Source organism: Tamandua tetradactyla, chromosome 6, assembly GCF_023851605.1.
Source record: "Tamandua tetradactyla isolate mTamTet1 chromosome 6, mTamTet1.pri, whole genome shotgun sequence".
NCBI classification, from domain to species: domain Eukaryota; kingdom Metazoa; phylum Chordata; class Mammalia; order Pilosa; family Myrmecophagidae; genus Tamandua; species Tamandua tetradactyla.
In genome coordinates, this window is record NC_135332.1 from 72,437,277 (window position 1) to 72,452,084 (window position 14,808).

Here is a 14,808-nt window from a genome sequence, read left to right on the forward strand (position 1 = left end):
ATTCAAAAGGAGACACAAGTATGTTAGGAACAAGGTGTTCCTAACAGCAAAACCCAGCAAATAACTTAAATGCGAAATGTAAAGGAACTTTTAATTAAATTATGTATTTTCAACCCAATGGAGTATTATGTGGCTGTGAAAATGATAAATATACTATGTATCAAATGTATATTACATACCATATATTAAGATGTATGTTAGTTATTGTAAAGGAATTAAAAATCCTCCAAGTATTTTGTAGAAAATTAGCAGTGGAGTTTAGACCACAGAAGACCAAATTCTGAAATGCTGAAAGAAAATGAAAATAAAATTCAGATCCTTGTTAATCTTAACAGAAGCAGAGAAATAGAATAATTCTAAGATGATAGAGGGAAAATTAAAACTTGTAGAAATATTTCAAAATGTTCAAGTTGTGTTCTGAGAAGATGTAAAATACGCATTTATGCTGACCAGAAAATAAATAAATAAATAAATAAATAAAATACATCTTGTATCAGAGTAGAGTTGTGCATTTAACCTAGCCAGCTTATTCTAAACTTTTCAAAAATGCCTTCAGAAACCCAGTTTCTCAGTGATGATTGAGCCAGATTTACCATCTCACTGAGTCCCTCTTTAATGGGTTAGAGTTACTGCTTTTTGACACCTGTCCAGTTCCGTGTTGTATGAGAGTTGTGTTTTAACTATTTGCAAGTTAAACTTCCAGCGAGTGTCGGCTCTGTCCTTTCGCCTTGTTCCCCTGGCTTCAGTCACAGGGTGTTCCTTTAATCCATGGCCTCTTGGCTGGAGTGTTTAAAGCACTGCTTTTGTGGAGGCTAATCTAAAATCAGGCAATAGTTTTATCCTCTGAACCAGGTACATGGGATTCTCAGTGGCTTGAAATATGTTGACCCAGAATGGGAGGGTGGGGCTTCTCTCACCTGAAGGCCTTGCCCTGGACTCAGGTCTGTCCATCCTGAGATGACTGACCTTCCATGGGCCTAGAAGGGTGTCAGAGCAATCTAAATACCAAATATTTGTAAGGCTGAAATTCTTTCTTATGTTTCGAGATAAATGAAGTCCGAAAGCAAGTTCTTATGTTTTCTTCTCACCCCATGAAGAATTATTCCATACCTTCTCTGAGGTGTACAATCTCAGTTTTGCAAGCAGGACTCTGGCGCTCTAGGGCTGTGTTGTGTAAGGAAATAGTGTTAAATTTCTCTTTAATAACTTTATATTGGTTACTGTTGCAATAATATTTTGGGTATCTTGGGTTACATAAAATATGCTATTTAAATTAATGCCTCTCATTTTTTTGCTTTTTGAGATATGGCTATTAGAAAATTTAAAACTACATATTAAATTCCTATTGGATAGTGCTGCTCTAGGGTACCCGGTAGCATATAAAAGAACCTTGCCAGGCATAAGGGGAAAGAATAGAAATTTAGTGATTTGAAAAATTCCAGTATCAATAAGGAGGGAATGAAATTATTCCAGTCTTCTACTCGTTCTGAATTTTTTTTTTTTAATCTTAGTCAGGCTGCCCCTAGACTTGTTTTTTGTCTTCACTTAGACTTGTCTTTTGCCTTCATGTTTTCATGGCAAGGTGTTCTAAACGTTTTATGCCATTTTCCTAACAATGTCCTTTTTGTTGTGTCTGAGTGTTCGTCTTAAGTTCTCTTCCTTTTGTTTGGGGCTCTCTACATTTCCTGGGGCTGCCATAGCAAAGTACCACCAACTGGGGGGCTCAAAGCAACAGAACTTATTCTCTTGCAGTTGTGGGGATCAGAGGTCTGCGATCACTGGGTTGGAAGGGCCACACTCCCCCTAAAACCCCTGAGGAGTGTTCTCCTTCAGCCCTTCCAGCTTTTGACAGCTCCCTGCAGTGCTTACTGTGACTTGGCTTGTAGCTGCATCAGTACTTTCACCGCCTCCATCTATACATGGCTATCTTCTCTCTAATGGGTGTCTGTCCCTCCTCTCCCCTTCCTATAAGGATATCCAGCATATTGGATTAAGGGCCCATCCTGCTGCAATATGGCCCCATCTTAATTTAACTAATTCTGTCTGCTGCAACCCTGTTTTCAAGTAATGCACAAGTATCTAGGGTTAGAACTCTGAAATATCTTTTGGGGAGTGCATTCAACCTGTAACTGGGGCTAATAATGGTTTAACCTAGAGTCCATGAAAATGAGAAGAGCTCAGGGGAAGGGGGCCGATGCTATCTCTAGGTGAACCATGCTCTCTAGGAAACCTGGAGAACCAAACAGATATGGTTCCTGCCCTCCTGGAAACTACAGTCTCATCAGGTGAGGTAGCCTCCTGCCCCCTGAAAATTGTAAACTTGGTGGTAACTGAGGCACTGGAGACAGAGCAGGTGCTGGGATAGAGCATGATGGGAGGTGCCCAGCATGACTGGGAGGGCGGCCCAGGTGTGATAAACCCTGTACGTCCACTCTTTAGGGAGCTCAGAGCTGGAGGTTCATGCAGTAGATCACAAAAGACCCATATTTTTGTCATGATGCAGGACGAAGTGTTCTGGGTAATTGCAAGGAGAACAAGAATTCTCAGGAGAACAATTTTTCTATTAAAACTCGATGCACAGGGCAGGCCACGGTGGCTCAGCAGGCAGAGTTCTTGGGTTCAATTCCTAGTGCCTGCCCATGCAAAAAACAAAAACAAAACAAAACAAAAAACCTCGATGCCCATTTTCACAAAACCTGGGCATTGCCCACCAAAGTCCTTGTGGCATCCAGACAATTTCCAAGCACTCATCACTAGTAGGCGATTATCCCTTCATTGGTCACACGAGAGAGCATGCCTCAGTTGCTCACAGTATGTGTTAAAACACTTGCTCTGAGGCAGCCTTGGCACATCAGCATCTACTTAAGAAGCAAGAATTGACAACCCCCTGCTATCTAATCCCTCTGCTTACATTCCCAGACTCATGTTTGGAGTCTTATCAGAAACCTCAATTAGCAATCCAAGTAGAGAGTGCAGGCAATGTGATATGTTAACCACTTGACTAGTGGAAGAGTGAATGGCCAGCTAGAAAAGCTAAAGTGACCTACAGGGAGGAGCAGAGTGCCCTGCAGAGTGGACGTGCCGGGTTTCCACGCTGGACCCATCAGGCCAGCCCCACTGGGTGCCTCAACGCCAGCGGGGGGGGCGGGGGTACCCATCGTGCACCCTCTCAGCACCCACTCTGGCTCTGGTGACTCAGTTTCTACAGAGTTTAGGATTTTCGGGGGGCAGGGGGCTTCCTCTCCTGATTAAACGGTAGTCTCCAGAAGGGCAGGGACCTTGTCTGTCTGTTCTCCGTGTTTCCCCAGCACACAGTAGATGTTTAGTCAATACCTGTTGGCTTGTTGACTGCTCACTTGATGTCCAGGGCAAGAAGCGGGGAGGTACACGGGACCCAGGGAGGTTGGCCAGCTCACCACGTGGCTGCCTCAAAAGCCGGCCCATCCCTTTCCTGATCTGTGTTGGCTCCGGGAGAAGGTTCTGGAGGGTCATCCTGTCCAGGAGTGGGAGCAGAGCTGCTCTGCTGGGCTGGGTTTCTCATGAATCACCTCCATACAAGTCCATGCCCTGGACAGAAGTGACCTCCATCCAAGGGACTGTCCCCAAAGCAGGGCTTCCTGTCAGAAGTCCACACCCATTTCCAGATACTAAAGAGTAAACACTCCTCCTTTCCCGGCGCTGTCCTTTCTCGGTCCTTCCTGCTGGGGTGGGGCGCCTCACCAAGTGCTGTCCAGACCCACCTGCAGCGTCCACAGTGTCCGGCCTTGCCCCTGCCCCTGCGGGGAGTCAGGCTTTGGGCCACCGGTTGCCCTTTCCTGGGGCGCTGTTCTAGGTGCTGAAGCCAGAGGCCGACAGGACAGGCAGAACCTGCCCTCGGAGTTGGCGTTCCAGCGGAGGGCAAGGCCCACGAACACAGACATGAGGAAGACAATCGTGGGCTTTGTAATTACTGTGGAGAAAATAAAATAAGGTGCAGGGGATGAGAGTTCCTGGGTGGTGCTCTCCCCAGATGGCTGCGGGGAGGGGCGGCCTGAGCGGAGTTGAGAGGAGGTGGGATGGAAAGACCGGGGCGGGGAGGAGTGTCCGGAGCAGAAGAGCCCGAGGCAGACCTGAGATTGGCGTGATTGAGGGGCAGGGCTCAGGGCATGGTAACCACAGTGATGCCGGGTCAGGGGAAGTGGAGGTGAGCGGGGGGGTCTGCTGGCCATGAAATGGGATTTGAATTTTATAATTGTGACCTTGGGAGCCTCTTCAGGGTGGCTTTTATTAGGGGGCATGCATTCAGATAAACAGTTTAGAAAGAGGAGGACAGAGTGGGGGCAGGAGAGAGGTGGGGGTTGCAGGCAGGGACAGTACAGTGGAAATGCCAAGAGAGCAGCTCAGGAACCTTTCAGAAGAGTGGATGGGTGGAGCTGCTAGAACTCAAGAGGGCAGAGATAGGGTTTTCTGGGGCTCTGGGTGATGGTGGGATGGAAAGGCAGGAGGTGGCAGCCTTGGGGTGGCCTGAGGATAAAATTGACAGGCCTGATGCTAACCGTGAGAAGACTGGACATCCGAGTGGAGATGTCAGTCGGTGAGCTGCAGGCACCAATGTGGAAAGCAACAGGGAAGGACCGATTTTACCTGCTCCTGTGGGAAGAGCCGCTTTCTGCCCTTCCCCACCCCTGTCTCCCAGGTCCTTCCAGGGCTGGGTCTCTGCCTACTCTTCTCCCATAAAGGGCTGCCTGTGGGCTCAGGGTGTGTGTGGGCCGGGGTGGATGTGGAGCCAGGGTGGGCGTGGACCCAGAGTGGGTGTGGGTCCAGGGTGCCTATGGGGCCAGTGCGGCCAGGTGGGCCCATGCAGGGCATTCCCAAAGCCATGCCCAGGGGTTCAGCCCACAGGTGGGGAGCCTGTCAGTGTGTCTCGGAAGAAGTCCGGGATTCCTCCAGACCACCGCGAGACCAGGATGGTGCTCCCTGGTCCTGAGGCCTTTGTCCTCTACTCAGGACCTGCCCAAGGCTGCAGTGGCTCCTGCCCTCAACCTGAATTCTTGCTCTTGGGTGTTCCCTTCCCAGGCTGGGTTTTTATTTTTAACGCAATTTTATTGAGATATAGTCATACAGTATAGAAACCATCCAAAGTAAACAGTCATTGGCTCACAGTGTCATCACATGGTTGTGCATACAGCCCCGTGATCAAGTTTAGAAAATTTTCATTACTCCATAAAAGAAAAAAAAATAAAAGAGAAAATCCTAATCCCCCCATACTCCTTATCCCCCAGTGTTACTGGCCCATAGTGTTTGTGTGGAACATTTGTTACTGTTAATGAAGGAGTATTAAAGTATCACTGTTAACTACAGTCCATATTTTGCAATAGGTTCCTTTTCCCCATATACCCATCTGCCATTAACTCCTTATGATAGTGTCCAGGCCTGGTTTTTAGATTTCGAGAGCCTCTGTATTTAACTAGTACCTCCGCCTGGTACCAAGATCGTGATTTCAAGGCAAAGCCAGAAACTTTCTCCCCCTGTGCCCCATCTTATGAGTGATCTTCAGGTGGGGTCCAGAAGATCTCGATGGCAGGCCCAGGGACCAGTCCACGACAATTTTCCTTTATTAATCACGGCCCTGTATGCCGGGCCTCTAGGTGACACTGCCCAGTGCCAGCAGCTGCCCCCACCCCCACCCTGCTGCCTCCCCCAACTGCCCCTGGAGTTTCTCCAGGAGACCAGAAATACAGTGTATTGATTCTTGAAGAATGTCTACAACTGTTATCATGTAATAGAGAATAACTGATGGTCCTCGGGAGTTGTGGTAGTTAGGTTCAGGTGTCAACTTGGCCAGGTGAAGGTGCCTAGTTCTGTTGCTGTGGACATGAGCCAATGGTACTTGAACCTCATCTGTTGCTCATTACATCTGCAGTTGGCTAGGAGGCGTGCCTGCTGCAATGAATGATGTTTGATTTAATTGGCTGGATGCTTAAATGAGAACTCAATGTAGCACAGCCCAAGCAGCTCAGCATACCTCATCTCAGCCCTTGCAGCTCAGCCCAGGCTTTTGGAGATGCAGAAAGAAGTCACCCCAGGGAGAGTTGTTGGAACCCAGAGGCCTGGAGAGAAGGCCAGCAGAGATTATCCTGAGTCTTCCCACATGAGAAAGAACCTCAGTTGAAGGTTAGCTGCCTTTCCTCTGAAGAACTATACATTAACTAAATAAATCCCCTTTTATTAAAAGCCAATCCATCTCTGGTGTGTTGCATCCTGGCAGCTTTGGTAGACTAGAACAGGGGTCTTCCTGAGACTACCATGGTGGCTGAGCTATGGCTTTTGCTCTCAAAAAGCCTTGGGCATTGGGGTGGAAAAAGAACTTCCTCAACTGTGTCTTCAGCTCTCGGTATTTCTGTTCCCAATAGCAGAGACTTAGCGAGCCCCCAAAACCTTCCACAAGCTCTGCTGGCCCCTCTCTTACCGGAATAGGCTGTGTCCCTCAGTCTTTCTCCAATTTTGTAGAACTTTCTATGTGCTGGGCAAGGTGAGAGGTACGTCCATGACACAGGACCATCATTAGCCCCACTGGGTGGCCAGAAAGCTGAGGCTTGTGGAGGCTGAGTGACGGCTCCTGGGGGCAGCAGATGGGGCCCTGGTACTGTGTCCAAGTCTGGCTGCAGCCCCCACGCCTCTCCGGCCAGGATAAGGAGTTTTGGGTTCCAGGTGCTGCTCGGCCGCCAACCGGTGGCGTGACTTTACCCTGGGCGTCCTCACCTGTCAGGGGCCTCCTCCAGGTATGAGCCAGGGGAGGACTGGCTTCTGCTCTCGCCCGGTCAGCCTCTAGTCTGTAGAAGTCAGGTCCAGGTTCGTCCGTCCACTCAAGCAGTGCTTGTGTCTTGGCGCGGTCCCAGGGGCGTGGACATGGCAGAGAACAAGAAAGACCAGAATTTCCTTCCTGCCAGAGGTGTTGGGCTCCTCAGTGGAAGCCGAGAAACCAATAAATCATCCTCATGCACGGTATGCTGGGGGCGGGAAGTTCCATAGGAAAAAATGGAGTGGGGGAAGGGGAGGAGGGCCACGTCCAGGTGGAAAGTGACCGGGGCTCAGCATGGCAGGTGGCAGGGAGTGGGCAGTTTCCTCAGAGGCTGTGACCTAGAGCTGCGCTTTCTGTCCCACTGGGAGTGGGAGCAGCAGGTGCTGATTCTAGAGGGACTCACTGGGATTGTTTGAAGAGTCCCATAACTGACCCCAAGAACCAAGGAACAGCACTGGAATTGACCCCAGTGTTGCCTGTTCACAAAGCACAGCGGGCCCCCAGCCCCGAGAGCCTCCACCGTCCCCGCAGTCACCACCCTCTCTGCGGGACCTGGGCCTAACAGGCGCGTCCCGCGCACCTCTCCCCCAGCTTGGGCATGTATTGGGTGCTCCGGTGCTGCGTGGGGCTGTGGCAGGTGCTGCCCCTGTGGGCGGGGCCCGGCCTGACAAACCTGCTCTTCTGCTGCTTGTGAGCAGCGCTGTCAACTGAGACCAAAGCACACCTGTCCCTGCTTCCCCAGGACAGGGCCAGCAAGCGTATGGAGCCTGCCCTACGGAGAACAGGTCAGCATGGTAGAGGGAGGGTGGGGAATCCAGAATGGGCCCCCTGAGCTATCCCCAGGCAGGGAGAGGGGACAGAGGAGACAGCAGCCCTTCTGGCTTCTCTGGCCGCTGAGCGCCTTGTGTTACCGGCTGCGGTGGGCGAAGGGAGTTGTCCCTCCTTTACTCTCTTCTCATCTCCAGGGTGCAGGGAGGGGAGGGGGTGCATCCCAGTCCAGGCAGAAAGCGAGCCAGACGAGTGGCATGGGGTCGGCGCCAGCACAGCCGGGGACGCGGGGACACCCCTTTCCAGTGCTGGGGGACTCCTGCCCCACCGAACGCATCCTTGGGTCACCAATTTCCCTAACGCAAACTCACTTCTTCCTCTTTGGGATCTTGCACATGTTTGGGTGTGCAAGGGTATGTGTGGTATGTGCGTAGTGTGTGTGTGTGAGAGATGTGTGAGACGTGTGATTGTGTGTGTGTATAGGTGTGGTGTGTGTGAGGTGTGTGCGGCATAGGTGAGATGTGTGTGGCGTGTGCGTGTGTGGGGTGTGTGTGTGTGTGAGACGCATGTGCACACACCTGTGCCCTCTCCTTCTCTCCTGCCCCTTGGCCCTCGGGGAATGGGAGGACTCGAGAATGAGGGGTGCCATGGCAACGAGTCTGTCCAGTTGAAACTGAATGTAGTCCGACCGTGAGGAAAGCCTGGCCCGGAGATCCCTAATGGAGAGCCACACCCCACAAAGTCCCTCAGGGATCCCCTCTAACCTGGCCAGGTTCTAGAGGGGGCCAGAGGCTGGGAGGGCTGGGGGTCCTGTTGGACTGGAAGACCCTCCCAGAGCAGGCTGTTACCACCTGGGCCCAGCCTAGTGAAGGCACCAGCAGACCCCCAAAATCTGCAGCTCCCAGAGTCTCAGCCTCATGCTCGTGTCTCTAAGTAATAAAATATCAGCAAGCATTCCAGAACACAATTTGCTAAAAACAATAATGATATGTGGGCCCTAGTTGTTGTGTGATTAACAGGGGCCAACTTAATCATAAGCCATTGACCCTGTCAAAGGACAGCCTTAGGGGTCACAGTTCAGGGCCGCCCTTGGGTTCCATCTGCCTTGGATCCTCTAGGCTCTCAGGTTTAGCACTTGTCAAGTCAGTGTTTAGACGGTAAGGAGTTTATGACGATGCTCTCCTTTATAGAATGGAAAGTGAGAAAGTTACCCTCCATATGATGGCCCTGGCCCAACCAAATCTTCCTTGCCCCTCCCAGGGGCTTTTCCAGAACCTTCCACTTCAGCCAACCCCAGTCATGCTCTGGTTTGCCCCACCCTCTCCCACGCCCCTTCCAGGGATGAGGGGTTCCCTCTGCAGCTGGCAAGGCTGTGGCTCTGGGCTGGCATCTCCTTTCCACCTGTAATTTGTCACCCAAACTGCAGCACTTGAGGGAGAGAAAGAGGGATGCTGAGAATTATTACACCCCCACCAGAGACATAAGCCAGAGCTGTCCCAGTTTACGGGCACCTTCCCCAGCACAAATGCTTCTAGCGTGAGGCCCATTTCTTTCTCTGTCAATCCACTCATTAAAAGTAATGAATTTTTTTAATCAAACCCACACTTGCTCATTCTAAAAAGTTCAATACCAAGCAAAATAAAGTAACAGATTCTTAGAATTCCCCTCCACTAACATTAGTGAAAACCATCTGAGGATTTCTCTCGCTCTCTTTCCCTCCCTCTTTCTCCTCCTCTCTCTGCCCCTTCTCTCCTCTCTCTCCCTCTCTTTCCCTTTCCCCTCTCTTTCTTCCTCACTTTTCTCTCTGTCTCTCATATGCACACATGCATACACACTCAAGGACAGACAGACAGATTGGACCGCTGGATGGATTGGTAAGTAGAGGCATAAAGATTGAGAGACAGCTAGAGAGACAGACCAACATCATTTTATAAAATGGAATCGTGACCTACATAATTTAAAACTAAAAAGTATTAAATTTTACTTGGATTTAACAGAAGGAAAAAAAATGTTGGAACTGCTAAATGCAATACAAATGTTTCTCTACCACGAGAACCGCTAGTTCCTAAAAATCCCCACAAATTTGAAAAAGAGCCTGTGGAAACCAGAAAAAGTCAGAGACAGTCTTTAAGATGGACAGGTTTCCATTCCAGATGGCATCCGTTCCCGTCCACTCCTGTCCCACCTCCCCAGCCGTCTGCTACCTACGTTATTTCTCACTTCGTCGAGGGTGGGAAATCTTGGCTCTGAGTTAGAGCCCGATGCCCCCGCTGTCTCCTCTCAGGGCTGCAGTTAGGTGCCTTCTGTGCTCCTTCGCCCCAGGGACGGGCGGCCCCCAGTCCCTTCCACCCTCCGCCCCGCACTGGGGAGTTCCGGGGGATTTCCTTGTTTCCAGAGTTTCTTTCTCTTCTGATGGGCAACTGTAGGAGGCTCCTGGGGAAGGGCCCCCCCCTTCCCTGGCACTGCCATGGGCTGGCACCTGGCCCCCATTCCCCTCCTTCCGTCGATCCCCAGGCTTGCCTGCCTGTTTCCAGTTTCTGGCTGATATTTGTTTACCTTCCCTCATTCCGTGGCTGTTGCTCTTTTCCTTAAATTAAAAAAAATTCTGGTTCATTTTGCCAGGAATTGGGGGGGAGAGTGAGTCTCTGAGTCTGCCCCGCCCAGGCTTTAATGTTTGAACTGTTCTGAGTTAACTTTGGCCCCGGGGTCTTTGAGCTTCTCGTGGTGGGAGGGGGCTACCCTCCCGTGGCTGATATCCACGCAGGGGCCGTGGGGGCCTCAGATGCCTCTGCGCCCACAGGGAGGCAGTCTGGGGGGTCTTGGGGTCAGTGAGGGGTACAGGGCGTGAGGACATGGGATGGAATAGACAGAACCACAGCTCGCCCTCAGCAGAGGGTGGTAGAAGCCGAGGTAGGCTGGGGTGCCAGGTACCCAGGGGCTTGGCCGTAACCGAGGCCCAGCTGGGGGGCTTGGTGCTAGCCTCAGGGGGCCGAGGGGGGTTGCAGCTCCTGGCCCCACAACCTCCTCCTACAGGTGCTGGGAAACAGGGGCCAAGGCAGGGGCAGCGCGCAGTCACCGCAGCGCTGGGATCTGCTTTTTTCATTTTTAACAGCTTTAATGGGTTGTAATTCCCACACCATACAATTCAGCCACTTAAAGTGTATGTGCCAAAGGTTTTTGGTATATTCACAGCATCGTGCACTCTCCACCACAACACATTTTAGAACGTTTGCCTCACCCCCAAACTGTTACCCTTTAACTATCACCCCTGTTCCCCCGGCATTCCCACCTCCAGCCCTAAGCAGCCACTTCTGTACTTTCTGTCTCTGTAGATTTCCCAATGTGGACGTGCCATGTAAATGGAATCATGCAATATGTGGCCTTTTATGTCTGACTTCATCATCAGCATCATGTTTTCGAGGTTCGCCCACATTGTAGCATGGTTTGGTACTTCACTCGTTTATGTGGCTGACTAATATTCCATCACCAGGTGTGCCCATCCATCCATTCCTTAATGAACACTGGGCTGCCTTGACCAGGCCCTGGGGCTGGGCTTACGGGATCTCACTGCCACCCCACCCTGTCTTTCCCAGAAGGGGCTGGGCCAACGCAGGCAGCCGCCTTCCCCAGGTGGGGCAAGGCCATTCCTTGCCCTGTTGTCTGGTCTTTGGTCCTTGGGCAGTTGGCCAGTCAGGGTCCTCTGGCCAGGGCACCTTGGTGCTGATTCCCCTGGGGCTGCAGAGTGAGCCCCTTGACTCCAGACCCATCTGGCCTTGGGCCAGCCAACTTGGGAGCAGCAAAGTAGGGGCATGCCCCCCCAACCCCCAAGCACTTACACTCCATCTCATTGACCAGCCCACCCTCCAAAGTGCCCAGGAGTTTTTGCACTTGAAAGAACCACACTTTAAAAATCACAGAGGAATTGCATGGGTGAGGTAGAAATTCAGGCATTAACTCTACACTGGGGGTCCTAGGGGGCCCTCAATTTTGCGGAGCAGAGCCAGCGACACGGGCAGGACTTGTGCCATCACCCAGGGCCCTGTGTCTGGTTTAATGCTCTGCGGTCACTCTTTTGAAGGTCTGCATGTGTGAGTGTGTGTGTGTCTTACACAAGGGCCCATGTTCTCATTTGGCATTGGACACTGTGAACGATGTAGGTGGTCCAGAGGCTTCCTGGTTCTGGGGTGGGACTCCAGAGGTACCCACACCTCTGGTGCAGGTGAAGGGGCCTGGGGCCTCCCGTGCTGACAGCTCAGCCTTGGAGACCCCAGCCAGTTCCCAATCCCCTTTCTCCCTGACGCACAAGCATCGGTGGAATCATCCCCTGAACGAATCGGGTGCATACGGCTGAAGGGTGGGGAGGCAGAGCTCCATCTCTGGGGCTTGTTATCTTCTAGTTTCCTGGGGCAGCAGTAACAAGGTCCTGGAAACGAGCATGGATATGTCCCTCCCAGACCAGGAGTCCAAAACCCAGGTGGGGCAGGACCAGGGTCCCTCCAAAGGCTCCCAGGGAGGCTCCTTCCTGCCGCCCCCACCTGCTGGTGTCAGCCTGCTGGGTAACCGCCGTGCCTGCCAACTCTCGGTACTACTCTCGTGTTCAAAGCCCTGGTTCATTCGGAAGCCTGTTTCCCAGCCCAAAGAAGGTTCTGTAGCCACTGAGTAAACCGCAAAGGGTCAAAGATCTGTTACATTTATTTCCTGTATCAGGTTTGCCTTTTTTTTCCCCTTTGCATTCATCTTTAGTGCTCGAACTTTGAGATTTGGACCAAGTCACAAGGTTTGAAATAGCTGTCAAGTCGCCTTGGCACCAGGTTGGTGTCAGTCGGGCTGTTCCTGCCCAGCCCAGCTCCACCTGCAGAGAGAGGAGAGGCCCCACTCTGGACCCTGAGCTTTGGAGACGCCTGGGCCACAGAGAGGACCCAGATCTCACCCCCCAGCAAAGGGGTCCTGCAAGAACGAACTTGAGCCTGTCGGTGAGTACGTGTTGGCTGCCTGCTCCTTGGATTGGACTATTAATGGAGTCAGGATTCCCTGCTGGTCGTTTTCCATTTTTCTTAAATGCCAACTGTTCATCCTCTGTGATCTTCAAGCATTTCTAGTCTACAGACCTCTTCAAGAGGCATAGAGCTCTGACTGGTCCTATATCTCATCCCCAAAGGAAAAAAACATGCCACAGTTATTAAAGAGACTATGGGAACCACTGCTACATGTGCCCCAGAGGCAATGCAAAAAAGTTAGCACCAACCCCAGATCCGTCCAAGAGGAGCCCGGGTGAATCACTCATGGCTCATTCATATGATTGAACACACAAAGGCTGTTAAGAAGGGATATAACCTGTACCCATCCCTGTGATAAATCACACAAACACGTTGAGAGTAAAGCGTGATACTGTTTACGTACACTTTAAAACGTGAAAAAACTGCATAAGGTATGCAGACACATACATACGTTGCAAATTATTTTTTTAAATGCCCAGCAAATTCAGAGACAGAAAGTAGACTTGAGGTTACTGGGGCTGGGAGAAGGAGGATTGGGGGACTGTTGCTTAATGGGTGCAGAGTTTCAGATTGAGGTGATGGGAAAATTTGGGTGATGGTTGATGGTAAGGGCAGCACAATTATTGTGGATGTAATTAATAATACTGAACAGTACACTTAAAAATGGTTAAAATGGCAAACTGTATGCAATATGTCCTGCAGAAATATGTATATAAAGCCTAGTGGTTACCTCTGGGCAGAGAGGGAGGGAACACAATTCAAGATAACAAAAAGGAGTCAGCTATCTAATGAAAATTCTAAGGCTTGTTTAAATCCATAGTGGGGTCATGGATATTTGTGATATCATTTGTAGAACTTTTTCCATGTGCTTGAAACAGAGCTTGGCTCGTCGGCAAAGCTAGGGGCACCCACAGCAGTGCCCACCTGGTGGCAGGTGAGCAGGTATGTTCGGAGGTCCACCAGCGGCAGGACTCGGATGCTAGACCGGCTAGCGAATCCCCGACAGAGCTGGAACCGCCGCCTGTGAAATCAGCCACTGGAGTCTGTCCCAGACAGCTGCGGCTCTGCCAATTCAGAGACGCTCCCAGCCTGCTGTTTGCTCTGGGGCTCCACCTTTTCCGTTTTTAAACTTAGCTGACATTCACCTGACATAAGTTCACCATTTTAAAGGGAACACTTCAGTGGCATTTTGATTATCCACAAGGTTGTACAACCACTTGCTCTATCCAGTTCCAAAACATTCTCGTCACCCTGAAAGGAAGCCCTGTAATGGTTCTGCAGTTTCTCTCCATGGTTGCTCCTGGCAACCATTAACACACTTCCTGTCTCTATGGATTTACCTATTCTGGACACAATACGATATTTGTCTGCTCATGTCTGGCTTCTCTCGCTCAGTGTGATGTTTTCACGGTTCGTCCGTGTTGTAGCAGGCATGAGAAATTCCTTTCTTTTTATGGCAGAATCGCATTCCACAGCCCGGATAGACCACATTTTGTTCATTTATTCACACACGGACAGACATTCACCTTTTTTTTAACCCACGCCCCACCAGGCAAGGCCCTGTGGCACTTCCCTCCTCTGAAGAGTGGCTTCCTTCAGTTTCATTTTTTCTATAACGTGCTTTTACCAAGTGTCACTCCTCTCTCACCTTCCCCGAGGTGCCCACCTTGTCGAGAGCTATTGTCCAAGACAGAGCGCCTCTGGCACTACCCAGGAGAGTTTCCGAGGTGACCTCTCACCCCCATCCAGTGCCCCCAATAAGCAACCAAGTCCTTTTCGTTTTAAGAACTTTATTTCAAGGACATAGATGGAGATTAAAAAGTCACTATGGGAGCCTTACATGGGTTTAACACAAGCCTGTACTTCCCCTCCATCCTCGTCCCCCGGAGCCTGCACTGCTGCGCGCCTCTCCTTCTGCTCCGACTCCAAAGCCCTTTGTTGGATTCCCTTTCGATCCGGATGGCTTTCTTCCTCTCTGTCCGGACAGGCATTCTCTCGGGTAGTCTTGCTTCTGAGAAAAATGACATTTCATGAACAAAGGTATGAAGCAGTATTTCCATGGTGTAGCACTAGCACCATTATTTTCTCAGAACTGTAACACTTTTAATAATATTTATTTGCTCTAATTTTGTTTTAAGGAAACTCTGTAGCTGACAGCAAGACATGATTTGATGGACGCTATTGTTTAGAAATAGGTTAAAGAATGTGATACTCACTCATACAGACTGGGTGCATTGGAGGCTTAGCGCTCAGGCGGAAAGC